The sequence below is a fragment of the Rhopalosiphum maidis genome, chromosome 4, assembly GCF_003676215.2.
Source record: "Rhopalosiphum maidis isolate BTI-1 chromosome 4, ASM367621v3, whole genome shotgun sequence".
Lineage (NCBI taxonomy): Eukaryota > Metazoa > Arthropoda > Insecta > Hemiptera > Aphididae > Rhopalosiphum > Rhopalosiphum maidis.
In genome coordinates, this window is record NC_040880.1 from 27524406 (window position 1) to 27548122 (window position 23717).

General features: G+C 29.0%; 1 protein-coding gene across 2 annotated transcripts in view; it reads right to left on the minus strand.

Annotated features, from left to right (window-relative positions):
- Positions 1-23717, minus strand: part of LOC113550512 (protein piccolo-like) — a 134263-nt gene that overhangs the window by 104934 nt on the left and 5612 nt on the right. For both annotated transcript variants that reach the window (XM_026952390.1, XM_026952388.1), the window contains exon 2: positions 14858-14917. The gene's annotated coding sequence lies outside the window, so the exon portion shown is untranslated. The remainder of the gene's footprint in view (positions 1-14857; positions 14918-23717) is intronic.

Sequence of the window (23717 nt, forward strand, 5' to 3'; positions counted from 1 at the left end):
GCTGTAGGCATATAAATTAGGATCACACACAACACACATTACATTATATATATTATATTATCATATATTGTATAGGATGTTACGGGTCGTGCGCCTTCGCGGCAAACACTACTATAATATATATCGTTATTCGTTATAAACCCTTGTTTCCGGTGCGTGCACACTGTGACGCGTGTGCGACACACCTGTAATATATATGATGTATAGTGTATACATTCTATAGCCGGTGCACCACGCGAGCATCAACTGTGTATCATAATGTACGACAGGGTGGTAGTGACGACTGTTTTTGTGGGGTGTATTATATAGGAAGTGCAGTATATATTATAGTATATACCTGGATGAACAAATAAGACTTTTGACTAGCGCTCAACGCAGATGCTCGGAGAGTGTCTTGTCAACCGTTCGCAACAAGTGAAAAAATAATAATCAGTATGGAAAGAAACGGACAACAAATAAAATGAAATCGAGCGATAGGGATGAGAGAGAGAGAGAGAAGTTGGAAAAAGGGAATTCTTGCCGGGAGCGAATTTGTATAAACGCGCCGTGGAAAGCGTAGGTATACGCCCGGGAACTTCGATGAGCAGAAAACCTTCGTATTATAACTACCGCGGAACGCGGTTCTAAGTAACCCTCGTCGTCATATATTACACGCAATATCTATACGGACTATACGTGCACGTTATTTTGAAAGTGTTTACATTTTTCGAATCGCAATCGTTTTATATTAAATAAAACTAGATGTGGTATCATAATATAATATAGTCGGCATATTTGGCGCAGGTACGTGGAAAAATATACCTACAGTCGTCGTTTTATTTACGCATGTATTGTAAATATAAGGTAAAATGTATGTTATTATATAAATTATAATTTATAAGATACATATTAATGGAATATCTTTCATGATAATACTTGAATATTGGGAATTATCGACGTATGAAAGACACGCGTAAATTCTTACGATTACTTTTGCATGTGGTTTTTAACCGTATTTTGGTTATAGTTTAACACTTTAACATACAACGGATAATAAACTTTAAAGATACTCGTAATAATCCGTGTATATTATGTATTGATATATAATCATAACTATGTTTATAATAGATCTACGATGACGTATCGTGGGTATTATTTGCTGGGGGTCGTTACGGACTGAATCACTGCAACGTGTGCACACTGTCGTTAAACGAAATAATAATATATACAGTTATAATATATAGGTACTTACTACTTATATATTATAATGAATAATATATTATGAATGTTCAACCGTATACACACAGACATGCGCGCGCCGACTGTATTACGCACAATAACCACGTTAAGAATGTATAAAAGGTACTGCCTTTGAAAATGAAAATAATAATAAATCCCCGGTCCGCGATTCAAAGTTTAGAGAGAAAATAATGAGTTCTGGGGTAACGTACGTGTTCTGTTGACTATAAAGTATGAGTATACACATTAGTACACTACACGTTACATTATATACATATATAAATACTATATATACGTATATCGTATTCGAATACAAGTACACTATATGTATAGTATATACAGTAAATAAATGTCTATATAATAATGTAATATATAGTTACGAGTATAAATACGAACAAAAAAAACCTTTGAACTCGCGTAGTATATTTCATTTCAACGCTTCGCGAATAGAAGAACTTTGTCATTTGATAATTGTTGCGCCAAGAACCGAGATGTTTGTGTAAGTCACCATTACCGCAATCACTTTTTGTTGTTGCTGTACCACATCCCGTGTTAAAATTTATTTGCCACGAAATTATGGTGTACGAAAATATGTGGTCGTAGAATTCACCGCAATCGATAAATCACTGTGGTTATAGGAGCTGTTAGGAGTTAGGTCTACGAATCATTCCGATTAAATCATACTAGGTCGTTGTCGTATTGGTACGTCAAATCGTAATATTATTTGCGAAACATATTCGAATTTAAATTTATATCACAAAACACGTGTTTATGGTTCTTTGATGTATATATTATATTCGTATTTCACTCGATGACGTTTTGTCAATAGTATATTATATTATACGTCGACGACGAGCAATATTTACTTTGACACATATCAACACGCCCAAACGTCTAGAAACAAGTTCAATGTACATACGTATTATATTAAAAGGTTCATTATTAACGTGTTTCAAAGTCGAAGAAGTTTTTCACAAAACATTTTCAAGTCAGAAATACTTGTAAGTAAATTACTTGTTGTTGGGCATTGGCGGACTCACACTATCAATATTAAAATATTTAAAACATATTTGATCCTCATTGTTGACAAGCAAAAAACATCGCAGTATTGTTATTCAAATTACATTACATCCTCGGTTTCCGGATCCCATGGTAAAACGTTTCACTAGTCATCGCAATAACATTAATTAAAAAAAAAAACCATTAAAAAAGTCTTCTTAGCTATTTTTATACGAATACCATCGGCACTGAAGGAAAATAAAATTGAAAATTACAATTAAATAAGTATAAGTGTGTTGTAACATTGAAAGTTCAAACATGTGACGTCGATGAAAATATTTCTGATAACCTTAAATAGAACACATTATAAATACCTAAATAATAATTACCTAAATGAAACACCATTTTTTGTTTATCAGGACAGGTAATCAACCATTTAATTTTTATTTCAGTCAGTTATCTATCAAATTTTATAAATAATTCTCGACGGCTACCGACACATTACTTTCGTATAATATGAATATAGCACTACTACTGAAATTGTCGTTATGTCTTTTTTTTCGACGATTTAATTTATTTTTAATAACGTTAATGAAAATTGTATGAATACTTGAATTTTACGGTAGATTACTATTTTACATTGACCTGGTACACGAATGCTAAAGAAACCATATTACATGTACAGTACTCGCCTTTTATGCGACGCATTCATCTTGTTCTGTGCGAATCGTTAACGGGGTAGACTGTAAGTAAACACGATCGGCTTGTGTAACGCATTACTATGGGTTTGCTATAACGACTGCAAGCAGCCGATCGTCGATGTAACTCACATTCGCTGAGGTACCTATATAATATTATAATACGCGTATTATATTATTATTATTACGGCACAGCGCCTGATGATAATAATGTTAATTTACGCGTATTATGCGATAGCACGTAATACGTATAATGATAATTAACACCTACTAAGACAGTAGACGACAAAAGGACATGAAAAAATGATAATACGAGTATTGCAACACTAAATAATATAGATTATAATACACTAGACACTAGTCGTTACGCCGTCAATGAATCAGCAGTATATTATTATTGTCTGCCTTTGCAAATATCGACGAGATTTCGTGCGGGAAAAAAAACGATTTGGTGGCGATTAGTCGGTGGCGTAGGAGGAAAACGTGTACCCGCGGGTGGGATGAACATTTTCTCGAAATTGCGTTTCGGAACGTCGCCGCAGCCGCTTGGTGACGTCATCGTCTGCGGCGTGCGAATAGCGCGTATTTTATCGTGTGCGGCTCCTCTCTCCACTCGTCAGTGCCCAATCGGTGGCGACGGCAGTCCACCCTCGTCCGTTATTACGCGCGGATCGATAGCGAAGCCAAAATAGATACCTCGGCGGACGGATTTAGAGACCGAGTTTTAAATATAAATGCGTCACGTCAACAAACATATACGTAACAGCTGAGGGAAAATGAGCATACAGAAAATCTTTAAGCCCACATTATTATAATATTTCGCGTAGGTAACGTACAACTGAACCGCCACAAAAATGATATTTTGTTTTGGCGAGTATCGCGCGTCATCGACACACACACGACCGCGGTCCGTGGTCGTAGTGTTGTACAGTAGCGGTAGCAGCGGTTTATATAGTGAAGGTTGTCAAACGGCATACTTCTGCAGCTATAATATAATATTATGTGTTTTATTATCGAATCATGCAAGGGTTGGCCAAATGGTTGAGAAAAGAAAAAAAATGACAATAATATAATATTATACTATATTATTTACGTATTATATAAAAAAACAATTATAACGTCAGTAGTAATATTTATTATACATAATATATAATATACAATGTGATAAGTTAAATCATCAACACAAAATTAATATTTTTTAATATAAAAATGTTTATTTCTTATAATTCAATGAAAACAATAAACTCTCGATCTTATAGATCACATAATCTAAGCTCTCGATAATTTCATATCTAATCTTGTTTCTCATGATAGTTTTATTTTTTTTCACGGATATTTGTATTCTACTAAGTACTAATGTATCGTGCCTATGATGATAAAAAATCAACCTCTTCGCCGCCCCTCAAACTAATACGAAATATCGTTTGACCGTCACTGATATCATAATGTAAGCCACACAATTCTATAATGCGGTGTAACTCAGGAATAAAAAAAAAATACGATAAATCGATTTGCAAGTAAACACGTATTCAACAAAAAACAGCGTAATAATAACGAAAGTAGCATACGACTGACGAGACAATATATTATTTTATTATATCACAATCACATACAATTATTAATCACAATTTGATATGTAAGCAGAGCGAAGCATGTGATATATGTATACATTATAATTATACGCGTTTATATTCGCGGTATGATAAATATAACATGATTTATTCATTTTAATAATCGTTGTTCCGAATAATTATTACGTGAAATGCGTTCGTAAATAAAATACCCTCGCTATACTAGCATAAGCCCCGCGTGATATTATTCATCATGACTGACCTTAAATTTTTTTTTTATTAAACCTTCGTCGTATTGCTTATATGCATATGTATATGTATAATATTTATGTTGTTACATTATTATAGTATATATTATTATTATTTATTAATATAAATATATTGTCCATAAATACTCGAGACGACTAGACACGCGCTTTCGTACATTCACGTCGAAAATATATTATATTTAAAACGACGGTCTATTCTCGGCGGCCGAGTTACTATTTATACAGACATTGACCTACAAATCTCTGATTTCACACGCCATTTTATTAAGTCATTATGCTATTGGATTTTTTTAACTGTCGCCGTACACTTTCGCCGATTTATTTATCGCAAACACGAACGCGCGATCACTCGAACAAAAAATCACGGAAGAATACGACGTAGTACCTATACATAAAATGCGTCGTGAATATCGGGAATCACCCTCCCGGAAAAAAACCGACGTCGCATTCCGCTGGAGTGTGTGTGAGTGCGTCTGTATGTATACAATAAGCAATAACTGAAGGCTTATAATATATATATGTAAAATATATACAATATGAGCATGAATAGGGTGGGGTCGTTGCCGCCGTCGCGTCGACGGTCTGCCGGGACAACACCTGTCTGCGTTGTTATATTTTTGTATCGAGTCTGAAATCCCTGACGCACCTGCGGCAGCGGCGGGGAAAGACGCGCCCGGCGGTCGCGAGTTATATATATTATTATTATTATTATTATTATTATTATTATTATTATCATCACCATTATAATACAGTAGTAAGTAGTATGATATCATTATGATCTGCGAAAAATTGTTTCGGAGGGGAATACCATCGCTACAGTTCGCGTTCGTTATTGCGTACTAAATATACATTAGACTTGTTACGCGAAGACTTAAAAGCGAAAACTGTAAAAAAAAACATCGTCTCCCCCATTCTACTTCAGAAAGTGGAAATTCTTGACAAGTCCAAAAAGGAAGGGTCGAAAATATTTTGCGTATTCACATAAATCTCTCTATTTTTAAGTTGATACAATATAAATATATATATTATATATATATAATTCGTATAGGCACACGAGGAGTAATTTTATGAGCTTTACATTTTATACATAGGTGATGGGTATATGATATGAAATAATTTTTAATTATAATAAATGTTTTAGATACTATGATGAGTTACAACATATTTACACATTAACACATGCTAAAAGGGCGACCCACCTGTGACCCCCTCACACCGTAAATCCACCTTGTTTTCAGACTCCATAACAAAATGAATGTATCATTATCATAATAGTCTAATCGCCCAACTTTATACCTAAAGTCTACACCAAACAACCCAAAGTGTCACCTAAATCATACACTTAGAGGCCTACTGGAAACTTAGAAACAAATTATATAAACACAACTTATCAAATATTAGGATCAAAATCGCTAATTATACATAATATAGATTGTAAACAATACATTATAATATAATATATAAATTACCGCGAAATACACATCAATTCGGCTACACTGCAGCGACGGCAGATTTCATTGAAATACGTTATTTTTATTATAACATATCAAAAGATTTGGCGGATGAGAACGGTTGGCAGTTGGGCAAGGTGGAGAGTTAGAAAAGGATATATGCTATAGCGAGAAAAACGACGAAATCATTTTTTTATCATATACAAACGAGACAATAGCAATTATAATTTATGTTTACTCGCGATGCATAAAAGAATAAAATGTATGATATAACGACTGTATTTTTCTTTTATTATTATTTTTTTCTTTCGATACGGCTTGCGTAGCAAACAGAACCAAGAATTCCATAGCTCACTGCTTCGCTATTACTATAATGTATATGTAACCCTCACGGATTCGTGCACGCGTTTCGGAATTCGTAGAAGTCGACGTGACGTACGCGAGTTCGATAAAAAAAGAATAAATAAAAATACAACGAACTACTAAACATTATTTACCACATTTAAAGAATCTTGGTGAAAATTTAAATTTTGTACAGTACGAATGGTATAATATGATAACATAAATATCATTTATTCGACCAATACGCACATAAATATATTATAATTTATTAGATATTTCAAAATATCATAAAGAAATAATAAAATTAAATAATACATTATTTTATTGACTTGAGGTAAAACAATTTTAAAAATTAAATACGATGTAACATAGGTAAACGGTATATATAGCTATAAGAAGTCTAATAGACTAGGGCGTAAAAAGTTAAAACATCATAACTATTCTTTCACCCTTTCACCAGTCAATGGCGTTGAAATATAATTGACGTTTTTTCGTATTCATGCGTGTCTGTCTAGCCAAAGATTAGTTTTTAAAAAATCTATTTAATTTTTAATTTTTTCTCATCTTTAAGCCACCCAAACGTTACTGTCACATGTGGCATGTACTGATGTACGGGGTAGTCTCTATAATGTTTAATGTGATGTATATTGTGTATTTATGTGTAACCATATAAGATTCTCGAAAACACGTGTTTTTGGCAAAGATTATTGTTAACGCATAATATACATTATATCCGCCCGGCTCCATTATATCATCAAAACCACCAGATTTAGCTATTAACAGTATTAATCATGTAATGATTGACTTATGGTTTATCTCGAAATTGTAGTTATCTCTGAAACGTCAAAATTGTTGTGTTCAGTGGTCGTATATGTATTCGGTATTTGTATTAGATAGTAGTTGAAATATTAATGCCATCTGTCGTTAATTTATGCTGCAGACGTGTACGAATTATTTTACTCTATAAACGTGCCTAAAAGTATATTTGCACAAAATTTGAATGATGTATATAGAAAAAGAAAATACGGAGAGTATATTATCAAATGAATCATGGCTTTGAATTTGGATAGTTATAGGCGTTATAGCATAATGTAATTATAATATATATATATGTTTATATATATTCTATATAATAATATATATCTGTTAGAAAAAATTATATTCAATGGACAATGGTATTATTGGTATTGACACTGAATAAAGGTCAAAGTTTCAAGAGACGTCGTCTATTTGTGTATATAGGAGAAGGGGTGGTGAAATAATAGACAGGAATACAGCAACAAACAGGTACCTAGTTGACCATTGTATTTTATCGCAGTAATGTAAGGTTGGGATGAACTGTTAAAATTTGACTTAATTGGAAAACGTATGCTCATAAATAAAGTAGTAATATAATCATAATATTATGATTTATTGTGTAAAATTGTGTATATTTAGGTATTAGCATTGTTATTGCATATCAAACAGTATTTTCTCCGATTTATTATAGATGCACATAAAATCATAAAGGACAAATTAAACAGACAGAAAACGTTTTGAATCAAATATTTTCGGCTATTTAAAATAAAAAAAAACGACAAATATTGTATTTACTCGTTGATATTTTTACACTGAAACTTTGGGAATTTTACTCTAGACAGCTAAACACAATTTAATATGTAAATTATCTCCTAAATGTTGTACGAACGTCATTAGTAATGTTCATGAACCACACCTTTCCCGGTATATCTATATATTATATTTATTTTGATACCTACGTGAAACATAATAGAATATGGCATATGCTGTTTTAGACAATAAACACTGTCTGCCGTCTGGTATCACATATTATGCAAACTAGGTCAATAACAGCGTAGTCTATTAGTGACCTCCAAATCGGTATCATCCGATTGTTCGATTGAGTCGATAAAAGTTCTATAAAATAATAATTGAAATAATTGAATATCATACACGCAAAAATAATATAAAATTATACACGAGAGCTTTTAATTTTAACTTAATGAGTACAATTTTGTTAATATTGTTATTAGGAAATAATTTATGTACGTATATATAGCTACACTATATAAAATATCAAGGTAAACATTATTCGCCTGAAAGTTTTTGAAGTTTCAACCGTCCTAGAGGCTATAAGTGATCGAATACATATTATATTTTTATTTTCGCATTTAGTTTACTGATCATAATAATGATAAATCGAACGAGATGATCGCATACCGCGACAACGCGGCGTTGATGCGTTACACGAAAGTGATACCAACGGTAATCATGACAGTGACGTGTTTGCTACCACGGTTGAGCAATAAGTTTGCATTGACACTGACCCAAATTCTTTCGTTATAGTCGAAGTTGAATCGAGGCGGCGGCCGTCGTCCGTCGGTCGACGGCCGTGTGCCTGTATTACAGTGCAATAGCGGCGACCAGTACACCCAATACGCGTAGTAAATACGAGATAAAAATATTATAAACCTACATTTTGATACCACGAACATACACGAAAATAATATTAATAAACGTAATAAAAACGTGTATGTGAATATTGTAATTAAGAATTATTACCTATTATTCGCTTTTACCGACCACACGGTGCGCGTACAGATAGCGCTCAAGGCGACGTTATCGATCGCCGCCGTCGCCACTGCCTGAGCAAACTGACTGTCCGATTATACTGAGACACCAACACGCGCACATTCCGCAAAAGGCTGTTGCACCGGGGGATATCTGCACCGGTGCACCATCGTTCTATAATTCATTGCGGTGAACGAAAAATAAAAGATCGAAAAATTATAAACGAAATAATGAAATATACTAATTAGTAATTTTATAATAGTATATTATACGTATAGACCGAATAGTATCAGTAGTATGTTAGTATGTAATATGTATAATGAATGATATAACGTATTATTTTCAAACCAGTGATTCTATCAATATCTATGCACATTTAAACTATCCGGACTCGAATTTTCGCGAGTTTTAAATACTATAACTTACATACATTTTGATTATTAACATATAAAAATACCACAATATATTATAATATTATGTGGTATATCAGAATTGATGTACGCTATTTATTCGAACCGGGTCCAATGGGTCCATATAACATATTTGAATATTTATAATAAAATTACTGCAGTGCGAGTTAAAACAATCAAATGGAAATAATTATTCGCGGATTATGCGCAAAGATTTCGTTCCACAGACATGTTGATAAACACCACAACAACACGTGAATGCATGATAAATTTAAGTTGTTGCAATATTTACTTATCGATTCACAACGACACTAATTTGTTGTTATAACTATTTAGATCAGATAATAATATTCTGTTTTGATATAATATTAAAATATTAAATGCACACAATTAAATTATTTTAAAATCGAATGATTTTTGTTTTGGTAGTTTTAATTTGTCAATAAAAAATTGTATAATAAAAAATCTCAAATCATAATACTAAAAACTCGAATTTCACGTGTATAGATATAATAATTCAAATACTTATTTCAAGAACTTAATTTTTAAGAAGTCTACGAAAAATGAACAGGCGTGAATAATAAAATACAAAAATGCTGGGAATAACGACTCAACAACGTTATTTGTAACAAATTGTATATAGTTACGTGTCGACGAATCTCTAACGGGAATATTTCACGAACCGCAACCGCTATGTGTATATGCATCTGGTCAGGGGCTAATAAGGATATCAGGAAGTCAGTCGTTTAAAAAAAAAAAAACAGTTAAGTTATAAACAGTTATTTTTAATTTTGACACGTCACAAGAACGGTTGGATTTACTTAGGGACGTTTTAATACACGGAAATAATTTGATTAAAACGACTATTTCATTAATCATAATATTATTACGGGATAAAAATGATTTCCTAGTTTTAACTTATATGGTTCATATAGGTTATAAATTATTATAAACATGTGTGTATATTTTACTTCTGTTTTTACTGACCACCATATACGTAGTTGGGTGTTCCGCGTTTAAAAGTCCCAGATTTGTTTATTAATTATTAATATACGAATACTTAGATATGCGTTGCTGTTTTTACTACCTCACAGTTTGAGTTAACTGTAAAGATATAAAATATTAACAGTTTACTTAAAAGATAAGATGCAAAATAGGTAGGATGGTGCAATGGAAATCAGAGAAAAGACAAAAACTTTTAAACGAAAGCATATTCAAAGCGTTTTTTTTTTCATTTACACAGTGACATTAGAAGAAAAGTGTTATAATGTAAAACTATCACAACAATCAAACATAACATATTTATTAATATTACTTATTAGTAATTATACTGTTTTAAATTATTTACATATATTTTAATTTATATTTTACAAACACTTAAAATTTAAATTTTTAAAACTTCTATTAATTTTTTTAAAATTATTTTACTATTAAAAATTGTTTTCATTTTAGTATTATGAAAATATTAAGATTATTATGATGCAAGTAACAGTTCTACCTGAAATAGTAGTAAAACATAAATAAATTATATGAACTATATTAGGATATACTATTTTTAGTTTTATATTTTTATTAAATACCGAATACGGTATTATTGTAATTGGTGCAACTAAATAAATATTTCCAAAACAAATAAAACCCTTTCATTCATCACTTGATTACACGAGTAATTTTTTTAGTCTTATAATAAGCAACCAGTTTTTCATAAACTATTTAATTGTTATAAAAATTGTTTTTAAAGAAGATAAGACTGATTGAAATTTGAAATACATCTTATGGTAACTCATTTTTTTATGTTTTAATTTGACGTTATTGGTTCGAGAAATAACTCATTTATACTTTATATAAAATATTTATGATGGTTTCTACTACATGCAATATACTATTGCATATATAAAAACAATGTTGAAGAATTAACGTCAAGAGCATAATACATATATAATACAATCATGTATAAAGTATATTGTTTACACTATTTTAAGAAAAATATAAATTATCATATGATCCGGTATTATATTTATTAATTATTATACTTAAAAACCTATGATTCATTTCAATATAAAAATTTAATGTTTTCATAATCACACATAACTAGTACGAAGAAAGATTAGAAAGAAAATGTATAATTGTATATTCAAACAAATTTAACTGATCCACATAAAAACAACAGCTCTAATTAAATTGATGTACATTGAATTCATGACTATTATAATAAAAAATTCGTGTATTTATTTGATAAATTTAATAATAAAAACACAAAAATGTCCAAACAAAAACATGCTTTTTTAAAAAAAAATAAAGTACTTCTGAACGATTAAACTTTTTTTAGCGGCGAATTTGTACAGCATATTATATCAAAAGCATAAATTAGTAATCAATAATCATTATAGATTGTCTGTACTTATATAACCTTATGGAATACAGTATTTTTTATAAGGAAAAAAATAGAATTTACAATTAGTTTATTGGCTATATAGACATTGTAAATTGTTATAATCTGTACGAAATAAATAAATCAAAATATAAATATTTAAACATACTAGATATTAGGTATATATATCAAATCATTAGCATTATTCAATAAAATTAATAAAATATCAAAATGATGATCGCATATACCACATCATTTATTAATCATTATAATTGTATATTAATTATTTTTCTAAGTACTTGGTTAGTAGGTATTTGGACGAACGCTGTTCGCATAAGTTCAAACCTAATGCACGTTAAGAAAACTATCAAATTGCGTAAAAGTTGTATAATATTTACAATTTTTTTTACATTTTATGAAGCTTTGAATACTAGATGGTATATTTTTAATCATATGACATAATTGTATATTATTATAATATTTATAATATTATTATTGTTATTTAATAACGATAATAAAATAAATATATCGAAGGCGGAAGCAGATGAGCGATCTTGAACTTTTCTATTCGCTCATACAATTGCCAATGTGCAAACAAAAAATATTTGTTAGCACCTATGTACCTATTTCTGACATTAAAATAAATAGAAACTGATTAATAAACTACCGTATATTATGTATCACGGCCTCGTAAATATATATCACACGAGATCTATACTATTTTCTCTTTAGTGCCGTTTGTATTGGTAAATAATAATATAATATAATGTGTATGTATAAAAAAAATATTAATCTAAAATACGATGTTTTTGCGTTTAAAGCTCAGACCGTCTTATAACACGAGATGAGAATGCGATTCGTGGCGTATGTGATTTTTTTTTTGTTACCTCTGCTGCTCTTTATATTGGACCAAAACCAATAAAAGTGCATCAGGCGAGGTTGCCAAAAAAAAAAAAAAGAATAATAATAAATAGTGTACATTAACAATGATGTTCACGCGTGCGTGTGTGTATCCGTCCGACGTGAATACACCACCAACAGAGAGAGAGGCCAGTGGCTATACTTACCTAACTGCGCGACGTTTAAATACGAAACACTAAACACAAACACGTAATGAGTGTAATAACTACGAAGTTTTATCTTTCATTTGGAATTAAAGATTTCAGCAAAAACCTGTTCGTTTTCTTAGAATTTTTAAGGGGCTTAGCCACCGATATGGACAACTTTTTTGTTGATTAAACAAGGTATAATTTCAAAAACATTAAAATACAAATTTTCCTGAATTTATTTGAATTTAAATATGGCTCTTCTATAGTACCTATTTCAATATTCTAATTTCTAAACACTCAACAAGAGACAATTTCTTAAATGAAACAAGTATAAGCGTAGGTTGATCAAATATATTGGCGGAGGGCACAGCCCCACGAACGAATTTGCACATTAAAATATATTATGGGAGATACAGTAATTGCAGTAAACCTTCCCCGCCAATACATTTTATCACCCTATTTACCTATATACGCCTACACTTTTTTCCTATAATTGTTTCAAAGCAATAAAAGTACACGCGTGGAAAAACTTATAAAATCCAACGACAATCATAATTTAATGATCGTAATGTAGAATTTCTATTCGACATGTTATTGGCGTACGTGGAATATGGAAACTATTATATAAATGCATATTATACTTTAAACAACGTATTCCAAATTTGTTGGTTGTTTAAATTAAAAAATAAAATAGTTATTTTATTTAAATTGCCGGATTATGAGTAAAACGCAAGTTTAAATTTTTATTATAGCTATTACAACATACGTAATGTTATTATACGAAACATAACAATGGCACAATTAAATGTTGTCTAAGTAAGGGGGCAGATTAAGGGGTTAGGTTATAAAATGTACATAGCACATTTTCTGGCCCACAACCTAACAAAGTTGCACTCGAAGACTAAACTACATACTCGTATAATATATACGTTTACATGCCTATAACGACTATACCTAAGTTATATGTGTAGTGTATACATTGAAAACGTATCGCACGTTTAATTTAGTTTGGTTACGTTTAAACTACAAACGAATAACGAGCTACAAGGTTACTTATTACTTGCAGAAGTCAATATGTTCCTTGCTAGAGTTTAATTTCAATTTATAATTATCAAATAATCTCTCTAAAAACCTATTTACACATTTACTTATTGATATTGTTGATATTATCTATTTAGATTTCAAAGCTAAACAAAATGTTTATAAACTGTATATCACATGCATCGTTTACATTGGTATATCAAATAATAATAAAATGAGGCACATGAGCTAAAACAGCATAACCAATAAATAATTAATTATATATTATATAATAAATCGATTTAAAGTAAGATGATATTTTAAAACATAATATAATACATTTTTTTTAAAATTATTATAGAATTTCCGTAAATATCTTTTATTTTGTAAATTATTATATAAAAGATACTATAATTATACAATGTCTGTATATGGTTAATGTTAAGTAGATATATATAATTGTTGATCGTTTTAAAATTTTAACTTACTCATAGTTTATTATTTTCTTTTTATTATCTTTTGCGAAAAATTTAAGCTACATAATACCTATATAATACCAAGAACGGTAAGAATATTATAAAACTGAGCATCGAATGTTGTTTTTTTTTGGCTAAGTCCTTAGTCACTTTGTTACTTTTTTGTCGAAGAACTTATTCGTTCAACGCAAGGGGATATAAAGGTTGTTTAATAATGAATATTAAAACGTATTTTTAATTTGTTTATTTTACATGGTAAGGTAAACTATTAATTGTTTACCAAAAGTCGTAACCCATAATACAATGTTATTTACAGAAAAGGTTACATACACAACGATAGAACCGAATGACAACATATTTTATATTGCACTAATCTTTTATACTGTTATAAAATGTAATTCGTATAAGTACATACCACTTTATTGTAGAAGAATTCTTCAAAAATCCACTTGTTGTCTATTTACGAAGATCAATCCTGAAAAACAAAAATTTTAATTTTATCATATAGTTAAGCCATCCAATTAATATATGGATTTTGTTAATGCACTATTTTTATAAGGTCAACTTTGTTAGGTTATCAAGCACAAAAACTTCTTGAAATAATATTCTTGGTGGAATATATTACAATTCAATATGTTAATTAATATTATTTATTAATCATATGCATAAAATTCATGTCATTACGTTTAAAAAGTTTGAATTACATGAAGAATTATTTTTTATTTTGTATACCTAATCTAAATGTACCAAATGATAATATTATTAATTATAATATTTTCTTTCAGTTATAGTGCTAAGTGATATGTAAGTAATGTTTAATTTTATATAGTTTTATAATTTAATAGTTTAAGAGAATAAAATGTCAAAATACAGTTCATTTTTAACTGAATACGATCGCAATTGAGTGTTGCTGTTCGAGAATGGCAATAAACATATACATTATATACATTTTTATTTTAATTCCCTTCAAATGTGCAGCTAATGGATTGCCTCTCATATTTTCATGTATATTTAAAAAATTATTCATTTGTTTATTTTATCTAATTTTTTTATTATGCTACTTTTAGTATAGATTGCAAATATTTAAAAAAAAAATTCCCGCAAAGTTGAGACAAAAATATAGACGGATCAGACATTTTATTGAGGTAAAAAATAACAAAAATTAACGAGGTAAAAAAAACTTTTAACCGTCGTAAAAACAAACAACAAACGTTACGTACGGGTTTTCGCTAGAATATGATACGTCAAATTATTCATAATTTTTTTCGTTTGAAATGTATACACGCGGTTATAGACAACGACGATAACGTGTAGGAAATTGGTACAATGAGAGGTGGGTAGCGATGATGCGGTGACTGCGGTACGTTAATAATGGCTGTTCTGTATGTGTATATATTTGTGCGCGCACTAGTAGGCGATTTTATAATAATAATAAGTAATAGAAATATAATAATTATTATATAAGTAAACGTTTTTAATTTGTACATAAATATTGGTCGTTGTTTTATGTTTTTTTTTTTACATTATATAATATGAATCATTATTAATAATTGTTTTTCTCATAGTTTTACTTTAAATACGTAAAACAAACATCGTAGCAAAAATTATTATAATTCAAACTTTTAGTTCGCATTGTCAGTCTATGTTGTTGAAACAGTGCGAATAACAATAATCGGGTACGTCCGGCGAAATTTCACGAGGTCATGGCTAGAAGAAACGGCAATGCCGCATAAGACTGTAAATGTGATCAAAACACGGAAAACGTTAGCCATAATATTTCGCAAACCTATGTTCCAGAAAACGAAACAAAATAGGTATACGCTGATGACAAGTGACATAACCAATACCATGAACAATCGTATATTATTATAATACATATTATTAAAAATGTACAAGCAGTAGTGAATCTAGGATTTTTTTAAGGGATGGGGAGGGGGGTTCTGAAGTCCTGATAGCAAGACTAAAATTAGTCCTTAAAATTCAAAAGATGGTAACTTTAAAAACAAGTCTAAAATAAATTCCTTTATTTAAAAAATTTCTGTTCTGTAATAAAAAAATATTAATGTTTCAGCAAAAAAATTAAATTCTATGACAAATATTCATTATAATTATAGTAAACAACAAATTAATATCATTTTTTTTAGTCATTGTGGCCAATCTTTAAACTCAATTCTCCTTTTTTTTGGAGGCGAACAAATTATAATTTTCAAATTTATAGTAATATAAATAATTAATAAATAAAACCGTGAATTTAACTTAAATTTAAGATAATATAATCTGTGATAACATTATTTAATATATACCTGTAAACAGCGTGACTATTAATTTAGGAATCACATCAATTTTCTTTACAGTTACATCTGGTTAATTATCAGTATTAATTAGGAAAAAATTAATTATCAATTTTTTTTTTATGATAGACACCAATTTTATTTAAAAACCACCCTTGTGTACAAGCAAACGGCTAAGTATATGTATATTCAGATATTCTACACCATCATCATCACTATATTGTAAATACGTTTAAAACACGCACCTTAATTTTTATTTACATATAATATAGGTAATACGTTTTTTATATAGAAATATTTATAATTGACGGAATTTGTTTTATTTTTCGTACGGCCGTTTTAATTAAATTTAATATACGCTCATAATAAAAACTTTGGTAATTATAATAAAAACTTTATGGCACCATCATAGTTAAACGTATACCAATCTCAAAGTTAATGAAAAAAAAGGAGAGAAAAACTGTTGTTTTCTCTATATCTTGTTTAGTTTTATTTGAATTAATATATAACGTTGTATTGTATAGTGTAAAGTGTATACATCACTATGTATAATACGGTGCAATTATACATGTATATATTATTTATTGTATATACATAATATATTTATTTTCCGACAACGAATAACAAACTAGAACTTTCATTTATTAATGAAAATAGCCATTGAATTATAATATTCATTCAGACTTAGTTAAGAATTTCTAGAAACCACTAATAAATAATAATATTTGTAAAAAGGTTATAATTTTTAATTTGATTAGTATTGTCATATTGAAAAGTATTTGTAATTATAAGCAGTCGATTATGACGAGAATTTTTTTAAGTATTTTAATTTCTCGAAAAAAATAACGTTTTAAATTTATTTACAAAAAGTTTTTAATCATTATTATTTTTGCTTAGCTCACAATAATACAATTTATTTCTTTTGGGTAATATACAGTAGGTACACGTAACACGTGTTGAGATCAAATTTCCACAACTTTTATTATTAAAACATCTGTTTGTTATAAATAGGTAGGTATAATTTCAATATAACATAATATATTTAAATTTAAAATCGATCATTAAATATTTTAAGGAAAAATTAGGAATACTAATGTACATAAATGTGTAATAAAGTATAATTCTAATACTATACTGTATCGGAACATTTGAAACATAAAGGTAGAAAGCATATAGGTACTAAAATTACATTTATAAATCCAAAAATTCTTAATAAGTCATATTACGCATACAGACATTTAATTATATTTAAATAATGCTTTTATTTTTTTTTATACAGGTAATATTATAATGATTTATTTTTCATTATAGAGACATTATAGTAGTATCTCAAATAAATAATAATATGAGAAATCGATATTAATGTGAAACGCTCAAATGATACTATTTACTGTAGATTCCTCTGTCTACAGGATGTCTGCACAAAAAAACCATTATTTATTTATCATAAGCTCTTTCAAAATCAAAATAATCAATCAATAGTAAAAATGGATTTTTGGTTGAAAAAGGGCCTATTTAACTTACGTTCTTCTTAAGAGATTATCACATAAAATTATACAATTTTCAACGGTTTCTTAATTTATATATTATTTAACATTCATATTTTTCGATAATTATTTAAAATACAGTTTTAATTAATATAATTACCCATATAATATATCATATTATTACGTAAATATATTAACTAAAATTAAGAAAAAAAATAATAGAATTATTTTTTGGGACTTCACTAGTATAAATTATAGTTTTTTAAGTTTAAAACATTTTTAAAATTAAAGTCTTAAGTTGAAATTAAAAATTATACATATTACATTACAATAATGTGGTATAACTGCACCAATTTTTTAGTAAAAACTGAATAATATACACAGAGCATCAGCAAGACAAAAAATTACTTATTTATTTCGAGGCTTTTTTTTCATCAATAAGGTACAGTTGGTACACAGAATGCATGAGTGCAAATTAATTCTACAGAAATTAAATACATCTCGAAATTGGGTTGCGAAATAAATTTTCAGTACGAAGCGGCCTCAAGAGTTTTTCCACCGTTGTTAGCCGAAGAGAAAATCGCAACGAAATAATATAGCACGTCGAGTCGATCGGCAATTAAAAATGTTTCACAACACTCACTGTTACCGTCCAATGATGCGTAACGTTAGTCGAAGTCTGTAGGCTTTCTTTTATTGGGGAATGATTTTTATTTTATTTTAAAAATAGAACAAAATATTGCACATCAAAATATAGATAATTTAACGAATTTTTGGATTTCAGTTCGTATATACTCTCTAAGCTGCTGTAGCGCATCGTGTTAACAGAATATATTTTTAATCGACACATTTTATAATTATAGAACAAAAATCAAGAGTGGATGAAACGGCGTCTTTCTAGTGGTAAATTGGTAAATAGCATATTATTCTGCTACACACCTTACCGGTAACACAATATAAAAAGGCAAGAAAATATTTCGTTCATAAAATAATTTAAAAACACAAAATAATAAACATTATTATATCAACAAGCAAAATATGACGATATTGCATATTATATCAATAAGATGTACCGTGTTCGAACAGATAAACTTCTGTTTAACAAAAAAACAATTTTTAGTTATGATAAGGCTAAAACGTAATTACTAGTTTTCACGATAAGTATATAATTGCCAAAAATCACACATATAAGTATATTATCAAATTGGTTTGCAAGTTGAGTTATTATTGATTAAATTGTAATTTAAATATTTAATCATATCTAATTGTATTACAAGACCTTATAATGTAACAACAATATAATACATGGCTAATATAGTTATTTTTGATTAAAAATAGAACGTGACATAGTCTACACCTTGTAGTTATATGGTTAATCAATCATAAAACCTACATAATATATGATTATGTGAATAGTGAACATGTGGCTGAATACCTGAATGTACTTATAAAATGTAGTCCATATAATAGATGATCTGAAGAGAGTAAAATAATTATGGATTCTATAACCCATAGTGTAAGCGTGTAAGGAAAAATAAACTTATTACTTAGGTTTAGGTATTCTCTAATTAGTTTAATAATATATTTTTAAATAATATGTTTGTTGTTAAAAACCTAAAAACTGAGTAATTTATTTTATAATAATATAATTAATCAAACTACATTTTTTAACTTGCTATTAAACACTACCTAATTAAGTACTTGTACATGAGCTGCATCTGCAATTAAAAATATAATAATTAATTATATTAGTGAATTTTCTACAGTCTCGTGTTTATATGCTAAAAATATTTACGAAATCGTATCGTTGTAAAATGTATTTTAAAAAAAACCCGTTGATTTGGTAATACATTTTAAGTTTTAACACTCTTGACTCGATATGGTACTATCAAATATTCAAATAGTACCAATATCAATTTTTAATATTCTTTAAAAGTTTACGTAGTGTATGTTTGGGCTTTCGGGTTTTAATAGCATTTTTTATAATTAGCGTTAAAAAAAGAAACATTGATTGCGGTTTTAGTATTCGAATTGCATACATGAAAACAAATTTTGTTTCCATCAATAATTTCGACATTTAATTTTAAGATTTTGTATTATTAGTACATATTTCATTATTCCTATATTTTTAAAATACATAATTAATATATATTTTTAATTTATGTGGGTATTTAATAAAAAAAAATACATTTTTATCACCTATAAAATATACTACATATTTGTTATTATTATTGTGACGTGACAGGTCGGTATCAAAACTTATTTAATACAAATATTTTATATCGTATTATGGTTTATATTATTAGTTCTATACTCAATAATAGTCCACATGGGCATTAGAGATGGAATCACCACAAGCATATTAATATTTAGCGAGTTCAACCAATCGTATAAATTGATCGAAAATGAGTTTAAAATCTTAAATAATAATAATATTATATAAAATATACTTATAATTATTCTATGTAGGTGTAAATACGTAGTATACACTATACAGCGTGGACAAATGAGTGAAATTAATATAATTTTGTTATAAGAAATAAAAATTCTTCCAACATACGCGTGTTGGAGCGAGATATTCGTTTACGAATATTTCAACTTGATTTATGTACTTTAATTTATTCTCGATTAATTATAATTTTCGCCTAACACTTAACACTGCATAGCTAATATGATGTTGCAGTCGACGATGGTCGATCGTTGCAGTTGGCGTCGCGCACATACGCCGCTGAAACGGATGTCTTATTTCAATGCGGTCGCGGCAGAGTCCATGTAGGCCACAGACTATGATACCGCCCTGCCGCGTCGCTCGTCCTTGGACATTAGTCGTGAACGATAATCATCGTCTACACGTCATATTGACTATACACACATATTAGTATATAACATACTATATACAGGGTGATTCACTAAGCATGCACTTACATTTTTTTCTTCAATAATGTAGTTACATAAAATATAATTGTTGAAATTTTTAAACACCTTATTTATTACCTCAAGACCACATTATTTTCAAATTCTTGAGATTGTTTGAGCTACTTATAAGGAGTGTTCTATGGAGAACTTCAAATAGCCCTCTATTTACTATTGTAAATTATTTAGCAAATATATACCTAACTATTCTGAAAATTTTAACGTACTTATCAAAATCAAAATTCGAACGAGTAGTTTTCGAATTATTTAACTTTGTATACAAAGATTCATAATGATGAACTTTAGTGAATTGAAAGTTTTATAAATTAATATAAATGTATTATCATATCATTGGATCTAGTATCCATAATAACAAATACTAGATTCAATATTACATCTAATTAATATTTTTGTAAAACCATTTTTAAGAACTATTATTATTATTATATACGTGTATATACGTATAAGCAACTACTTGTTCAAATTTTGAATTAGGTATATCAATATTTTAAAAAAAATTTTCCATTTAATAATTTACAGTAGAGAAAGGAGGTCCTTATAAGAAAAATAGAAGTCTGTATCGACTTTATCGCCACAGAACTCTTCTTATGTAGTATAGGTTCCAAATAATTAAAATATGGTACTAAGTTAAATTTAAAAATTTTAAAAATCAGAATTTGAATTAATTCATTATTAAAGAGACAATTGGGATGAATATGTTTCACAAATCACCCTGTATACATATAGTACATACGTTACCATTTATCAATAATTCTTCAACTCGTTTGTATTTTTCAACACATCAAAATGTATTATTGTTGAACATCGGGGTACCGATATCATCGCCAAAATATCGTGGCCAGTGACCGATAGTAGACTTTATTACGTTTAAAATTAAACATGGTAGGTAATAATAATAAATATGGTATACCTACAATCATAATAATATACATATTATTTTTATGAGCGTAATAATACAAATATACGGTGTCGACAAAAAATTGATGTTTCTAATTTACAGTGACTTAAAACCGAATAATTTAAACAGACGTTTATAAAATATTGTATTATAATAATGGAACGATCATACATTAGATAATAAAATATAATAAAATACTCATATATTGTATCTATTTAAAGAATAATGTTTAAATAACGTTTTAGATGATAATGTTTAATCTTTTCATATATCTCACATAATAATTGCTAATTGGAAGATTGATACCTATTGAATATATTTAGTTATAAAACATACAATGCTAAGACCTATTATTTTTTATGAACGAGTATCGTACGGCATGTGTTTTTCTTGCCGTAGTGGTATGCACTTATATATATGTTACGAGCCGATATAAACTGAAACACAAACAGCGGGCGTACTATTCGCGTCCACGTGAAACGCCGCTTATTACCTTAATGCCTTTTATTTATAATGTATTAATATGGTTTTTTTCTCATTCATGTGCATCATGTCATTAATAAGGTTTAAAATTTTGAGGACTTATATCAAAAATACGTTAGAAATTTGTTAAACGAAGAGCAATGATAAAATGCATTTTTCGACGTATTATTATGTTCACAGTCATAATTCCCTATTCTCAGTGCTGACTTAACTCAGTTGAAGCATAATATTGTACATAATTTATAGCATAATGATTTTATTTGAACTATAACGTTTCAATCACCATTTAATTTTTTTTCTAATATTGATCAGGAAATAAACAGCGGAATTTAGTCCAAGAATAATATTGAGGTTTTTGGATATGTTTAGGTTAAGTATTTCCGACACTCGATTGGTGTATCGTATGTTTAATCGAAAGGTTAACTCCACAGGATTCAAATTAAATTCGAATTGACCCATTTATTTATTAATGTACTCACCATGTTATCCGTGATTATTCGAAAGCATTCACATCGCTGATTTCACTATTGCAGCATAATATTATGGGCCATAACAATAACAACTAAAATGCAATTTCGAACCGTCAGAAAAAAGTTCGGACATCGACACATTGTAACCTTTTTGTACATTTATATACCTATTATAAATTAATGTACATATATTCTTTTGTAAAAGTAAAATATATCTAGGGTAAACTTGCTTGGCCGCTTATACGCATGCACCATCCGTGTTTCGCAGCGTGAGAGGAAGACAATGGACGTGTCGCACCAAAGCACGACGCGGTCGGAGAGGAATATAATAATATAATACTCTACCGGCACCGAACCAACGCCACCGCCCCAGCCGATGTGACGTAGCTAGCTGTCACGTGTTTGGGCGGTGTGCTGGCGGAAAACGGAACGAAAAAATACGACCCGACATGGTGGACGATCAAGTTTCCACGCAGCGTTCCCTCTTTTCCGTAACATCACTAAATTTAACGAACGGGAAAACTATAATAATATAGTATTATTTTATACGCTCCTCTATATCGTTATGCGAGACCGAAGAATTTTTTTATTATCATTATTACTATTATTTTTAAGTATTGAAAATCGAAAGAAGTGAATTTTACATTAACAATTAAAATGTTCACGAATGAACTTGTACACAATAGCAAAGTTTACACGAAGTTTAATGGGG